Source organism: Hemiscyllium ocellatum, unplaced genomic scaffold, assembly GCF_020745735.1.
Source record: "Hemiscyllium ocellatum isolate sHemOce1 unplaced genomic scaffold, sHemOce1.pat.X.cur. scaffold_506_pat_ctg1, whole genome shotgun sequence".
Taxonomy (NCBI): Eukaryota; Metazoa; Chordata; class Chondrichthyes; order Orectolobiformes; family Hemiscylliidae; genus Hemiscyllium; species Hemiscyllium ocellatum.
In genome coordinates this window covers 35675-42586 of record NW_026869089.1, presented here as the reverse complement: position 1 = coordinate 42586, position 6912 = coordinate 35675, and positions in this window count along the sequence as shown.

The window sequence follows — 6912 nt, the reverse complement described above, 5'->3', positions numbered from 1 at the left end:
AAATGTTGAGGCTGAGGGGTGACCTTAAAGAGGTTTATAAAATCATGAGGGCACAGATAAGGTAAACAGTCAATGTCTTTATCCCAGGATAGGCGAGTCCAAAATTACAGGACAAAGGTTTCAGGTGAGAGGGAAAAGATTTATAAAGGGAAATGAGGTATACCACTTTCAAAGAGAGACTGCAGTGTTTATAGACTGAGCACCCAAAAGAGCTGGTGGAGGCAGGCACGGTTATACCATTTAAAAGACATTTGAATGGGTACGTGCATAGGAAGGGTTTAGACGGGTATTTGACAAGTGCTGGCAAGGACGGGATTATATTAGGATGGGTTTGGAGATGAGGGCAACGAGATTAATTTAGGATTTGGTCAGAATGGACAACTGGATCGAAGGTCGTTTTCCGTGCTGTACATCACTGAGAAACTGTTGACTCTTGAGTGTATAACACAGGAACAGGAAGAGGCTATTCAGGTTCTGAATTCAGTCAGTCAGCTTGTTTGCTCAATTACTGAGAGTCGAATACAAAAATACATCATTCTGAATTTGATGGTATTTTACAGAAACAGGAGAAAGGCTTTTAGTCAAGAGAAGCTGTAAGGAATGTGAAGAGGCCATTCAGTCCCTCAACCCCATTCCACAGGAGCAGCAGGTGAGCACAGAGAGATTGGAGCCTGGTAGTCAGTACCAGGAGGAGGACATCTACTTTCACAAACTTGGGATCACTCAGTTGCTCAAGACTGGGACAGGAACAGGAGGTAGTCACTCAACTGCTCGAGACGGGGCACAGGGACAGGAGGAGTCATTCAACTGCTCGAGACTGGGACTCAGAACAGGAGGCAGTCACTCAACTGCTCGAGACTGGAACACAGGACAGGAGGGAGTCACGCAACCGCTCGAGACTGGGAAACAGGAACAGGAGGCAGTCACTCAACTGCTCGAGATGGAACATGGAAACAGGAGGCAGTCACTCAACTGCTCGAGACTGGGACTCGGTAACAGGAGGGAGTCACTCAACTGCTCGAGACTGGGACACAGGATCCGGAGGCAGTCACTCAACTGCTCGAGACTGGGACACAGGAACAGGACGCAGTCACTCAGAGCTCGAGATTGGGACGCAGGAACAGGAGGCAGTCACTCAACCACTCGAGAATGGCACTGAGAAATCTGGAGGCTTGTGAGGCCCCAGGATCCTGTTACACGGGGACAGCAGGAGGTGACTCACTCCTCACCAGCTTTGGACAATGGGAGAGGAGGGGAGTTTGCCTGTTACAAACAGAAAGAGATGAATAAGTTGCATTCATGGGTCCACACAATCCTGCCCCACCATTCACTCAGAGCACGGCTCTTTTGATTGTGATTCCCTCATTCCATTTTACGGAGACTCCCCTCTCTGCAGCCTCTGCTCCATTTGTTGGTCATGTTGCAGACACAGATGCCATAGCAACAGTCGCCATCACTCATCCAGAGGGTCGGGTCTAATCAGATGAGTCAGGATTTGAAGGGACCAATCACAAGAATGAAAACACAAAATAAAGGCACTGCCAGATGTTTAGTTCTCTCACATTTGCAATCCAACTCACATAACCAGCCCATCCATTGTACGTTCAAGATGGAGCACTGTATAGATCCAGCCAGCGTACTGCTGAATGCAACCCAGCAATGTCCAGAGTGGAACTCTGTGCAGCCCACACCAATGCCTGATCCATAATCATTTGCTAAATGTCCAGCATAGGGAGCTGTGCAGACCGCACTGATTCATTCATATATAACCACAGGCTTTTGCATTGTTCGGTAACACTGTGTTAGATCACTGCCCAGTGTGGGGAAACTTGCAGCCAATGCTGGCAGTGACAGGATGTGCAGCTCCCATCCATTTACAGCTTTATCTCTCCATTGCACCTTGATGAGGGAACATCACTGGAAGGGAGAGATGTAAATTGAAACAGTTTCAATACCAATAGTTCCGACTCAGGTGCATAATACTCTAGTATTTAAAGATGAAATAACAGATAATGTTGAGTGAGGTTTTGTGGATGGTGCAAAGAAGTAAGAGGGGGTTGGTGCTGTTATCGTGGTTGCACTATAAGCCTCCAAATAATCAATGGGAATTAGAGAAACAAATATTCAGGGAGGCTGGGGAGGCTTGCAGGAGCAATAGGATTGTCATAATAGGTGATTTTAATTATACTAACATAGACTGGGACTTCCAAAGGATTCAGGACTTAGATGGAAAGGAATTAGATAAGTGTGTTTAGGAAAGTTTCCACAAGTAGCATATAGAGGGTCCTACTCGGGAAGGGACAGACTCGACCTACTGTTGGGACATAGGGCAGGATAGGTGACAGAGGTAAAGTGGGGGAGCATTTTGGGACCGGTGACTAGAATTGTATTAATTTTCAAATAGTTATGGGAGGGACAGAATTGGTCCACAGATTCAAGTTCTAAATTGGGACGAGGCAAATTTTGTTGGAATTAGACAGCGACTTGCAAACGTTGATTGGAGTAGCTTGTTTCCAGGCAAAAGGACCTCTGGTATGTGGAAGGCCTTTAAAAGTGAGATAGCTCGAGTTCAAAGTCTATGTTTCTGTGAGGGTGAAGGGAAAGTGAGGCAGGAAGAGAGAACCCTGGATGACAAGAGATAATCAGGCTCTAACCAGCAAAAAGGAGGGCTCAGGTTCAGGCAGCTGGAATCAATGGAATTTCTGGAGAGACACAGGGATACAGGAGTATACTGAAGAAGGAAATCAGGAGGGCAAAAAGGGGGTATGACATAGCCTTGGCTGAGAAAGTTAGGGTGAATCCAAAGATGTGCTTTCAGTATAGTAAAGAAAAAGAACGAGAGAGAAAAATAAAGAGAAAATAGGACGCCTTCATGTGTAAAACCACAACAGATGGGTGAGGTCCTCAATTTCCCCTCTGTGTTTACCATGAAGAAAGACATGAAGATCTGTGATCTTTTGGGGGGTTAGTTGTCGTATCCTGGTTCCGTTCATATCACAGTAGAGATGCTGTTGGACATATTAGAATGCATAAAGTCAGATAAATCTCTTGGTCCTGACCAGATATATCCAAGAGCACTGCAAGAGGCGGGAGAAGACAGTTCAGGGGCCAAGGTCCCGGAAGTTGGGGCAGTAGCAAATGTAGTGCCCTTATTCAAGAAGGGCTGCAAAGAAAAGCCTGGGAAATATAGACCAGTAAGCTTCACCTCAGTTTTCGGTAAACCACTTGACAAGCTTCTGAGTGATAAGATGTGCATGCATTTGGAAAGACAGAGTTTGACTTGGAGCAGTCAGCATAGCTTTGTGCATGGCAGATCATGCCTTACACATTTTATTAGAGATTTTTGAGGAAGCGACTCGGAAGGTTGACGAGGGCAGGGTTGTGGACATAGTCTATATGGATTTCAGTCAAGCCTTTGGTAAGGTTCCAGATGGTAGGCCGCTCAAGAAGGTTAGATCGCATGGACTCCAAGGTAATCTGACAAATTGGCGACACAGTTGACTTGACGTTGGAAGCAAATGGCTCTGGTGGAGGTATGCTTGTCGGACTGGAGGCCTGTGACTAGTGGAGTGCCTCAGGGCTCAGTGCTGGGCCCATTGCTGTTTGTTATCTATATCAACTGTTTGGACGAGAGTGCGCAACGCAACATTAGGTCGGATTTTAATGATGAATGAGAAGGCCTTAAGGAGTGTAAGTGGAACAAAGGATATTAGAGATTAGGTGCACGGTTGTCTGAAATTTGTGTCACAGATACACAGGACAGTGAAGGAGGCTGTTGGCACACAGGTCTTCATCGGGGCGTTGAGTATAGAAGTTGGGACGTTATGTTGCAATTACACAGAATGTTGGTAAGGCTGCAGTTGGAGTATTGGGTTCAGTTTTGTTCTCCTTGCTCTAGAAAAGATATTATTGAATTAGAAAGAGTGTAGAAGGAATTTCAGAGATGTTTCCTGGGCTAAAGGGTTTAAGTTATATGGAGAAGTTGGACAGGTTAGGACTTATTTCTTTACAGCCTAGGAAACTGAAGGGGGTTCTTATATAAGTGTAGATAGTTTGTGAGAATATTTGTAGCTCGAGTGTTCATTGTTGTGGTTCTGTTCGCCAAGCTGGGGATTTGTGATGCAGACGTTACAGCCGACAGCTGGAACTGACAACTGGAAGCGGCTGATACAAACCATTATAAATGCCAGAGGAAACATCACAGAAGCGCTTCACAGGAGACCCCCAAGTACAGAGGATGTCACCTAGACAGTGGACGAAACGCCTGCAACACCAATTCCCAGCTCGGCCAACAGAACCACAACAAGAAGTGTATAGGGTGAATACTTCTTTTTTTTCCGCAAGGTTGGAGAATCGAGGACTAGAGGAAATCTGTCAATGCTTCGAGAGGAATAAAATAAAAATTAACCCGTAGGGGCAACTTTTTTACAGAGAGCATGGTACACATATGGACTGAGCTGCCATTGGAAGTGGTTGAAGTGCATGCAATAACAACATTGAAAACGTAGTTGAACAAGTACACAGATAGGAAAATATTAAAGGATACAAAGCAAGGGCAGAGAAATTGGATGAGTGTGGATGGACATTTTGTTCGGCATGGAACAGCTGGGCAGAAGGGCCTGTTTCCGTCTGTAGAACTATATGACAGTAAATACGTGTGTTTGGTATAGAGACAGGGAGGGGAGACTGAGAAAAAATGTCATGGAAAGATATGTTCACTGTTTCCAGAATGCTGAAATGAAGACATTTTGATAGTATCATGCAATACGGGTCAGTATTATGAAGAATTATGAGTGAACGGTATATTAGTATGAGTTCAGGCGATGGAGTGTTATGAATGAGCATTTGTCCTGCAGCTTTGTAACTGGGAGGGAGGACTGCAGAGTCTTCGACACATTGAGCTGTATAAATCAGTAATTTGTCTCAGTTTCATTTTCGTTAAGTGTGACAGAGGGATTGTCTGTACAAAGCTGAGCTAGTTTTGTGGTGCTATCTTATCGAACTCACCTCATTAGCTACCCATCCCACCCCATGGTGTCCCTCTCATTCAATACCAGCCCGATTCTCCCACCCATCATGATTGACCAGACGGCACTCCGGCACTTTTACCCCAGTTTTCTTCAAGTGCCTGTTTAAGGGCATTTCGCATGGACTGCACTCTCCTAACAATATATTCCATCTGCTTTATATTTTCATACGATAGTCAGCATGCTTTACACAGACCAAACAAAAAATCTACATTATTTTATGGTTATAGATGTCCAATCACACGTAGTAATTCTGGTTACTTCACTTGACTCACCTTAATGATATTAAATCAAAGACAGCTTCTTAACACGTCTTGTTATAAAATATAATTTCGAGCAGAGAATGTTTTTACCCTCAGCCGTTTTGTTGACCGTTATCTGAATTGTACCATTTTCATTGTTATGAAAGTTTCTCTTGCCCTTTCCCTGTGACTGTTTCTGTCTGTGACAGTTGCACTGTCTCTCACATAGTTAGTTGGACGGCAGGTTTGTGATGTAGAGGGAAGCCAATAGCGCAGGTTCAGTTCCTCACACTGACAGAGGTTACCATGAAGAGGACGCTCTCTCAACCTCAACCTCACCCCATCACCCAAGATGTGGTGACCCTCAGGGTAAACCAGCATGAGTGGTCTCTCCAATGGGAGTTCTTTGGGTCTCTATTCTATCAATGTTAGCATTTTATTTTTTTTTAAAGTAATCTTATTGAAAACAGATTTTTTATATTATAATAACCGAATAACAACACAACTCAAATAACTGAACAAAAATTACACTCATGTGCATGTACTTACAAAACAAGTTAAAAACACAAAATGGACAGAAGAAAAACAAAAATAAACAATAAGTAATGAATAAATAGTACAGCTCAGCATAACAAAGCAATAGCTCTCGTTCTTCAAGAGCATTAACTGATACGCATTTTTAAGTTCATAATTGTTCCTTGCTGGATTTTAGATTCATTAGACAATATAGTCATGGCTATATAAAAGCCATTCTTAATGTGACAGATAAACCTGCATCATGGTAATCCAAAAAGGGATGCCATGTCTTATATGAATCTCTGTTTTTTTTGATGCACCATACTGGTGAGAAATTTCAAAGAGATATTCTCCATGAAGAACTTACGACGACACAACAGACCCAGGGTTTTCAGACATCCAACACAACAGAACATGTTTCCTAGCACAGAAAGTAAGGATATAATTTTTTCATCATGTGCATCTGTGTAAGGTACCCTGAGCAGGCCCAGGAAAGAAAAACCGGGTCCATCTCCAATTCAGTCCCCAATACCTACTCTATCACAGCTACCACAGTGCTCCAATATATTTGAAGCCTGCAGCAGGACAACAAGTAATGAGTAAGCGTACCTGTGGTCATTCTGCATTTATGACAGGCTGAAGATAATCCGACTTCACATTTTGAAGGTCAATCTGGGGTCAGATAGACCTTATGAAGAATTTTCAACTGATTGGAATGGGTCCTATTACAGATAAAAATCCTTTGAGAATTTTCACAAATATCGTCCCATCTCTCCGAGGTGGTCTGAACCCCAATATCTCTCTCTCGCAGACATTACAAAGCTGCACAGTCTCGTCTAAGGGTACACACTCCAACTAATGATAAAGGGTACTGGCAGAGAGTGTATTCTAAGCAATAAGCACCCATTTCTCTCTATCCGATCTGTGAGAGTCTGTTAAAGGTGTATTTTTTTAAATCAAATCACTGATCTGGATAAAAAAACAGAAGAGGTCTCTACTAAGTAGTCCATACTTACGAGTTATTTGATCAAATGATGTCATTCTTTCTCCCTCAAATAACACGTGGTGGCTCAGCAGTTAGCACTGCGGCCTCACAGCACCAGGATCCACAGATATGCAGGTTAGAT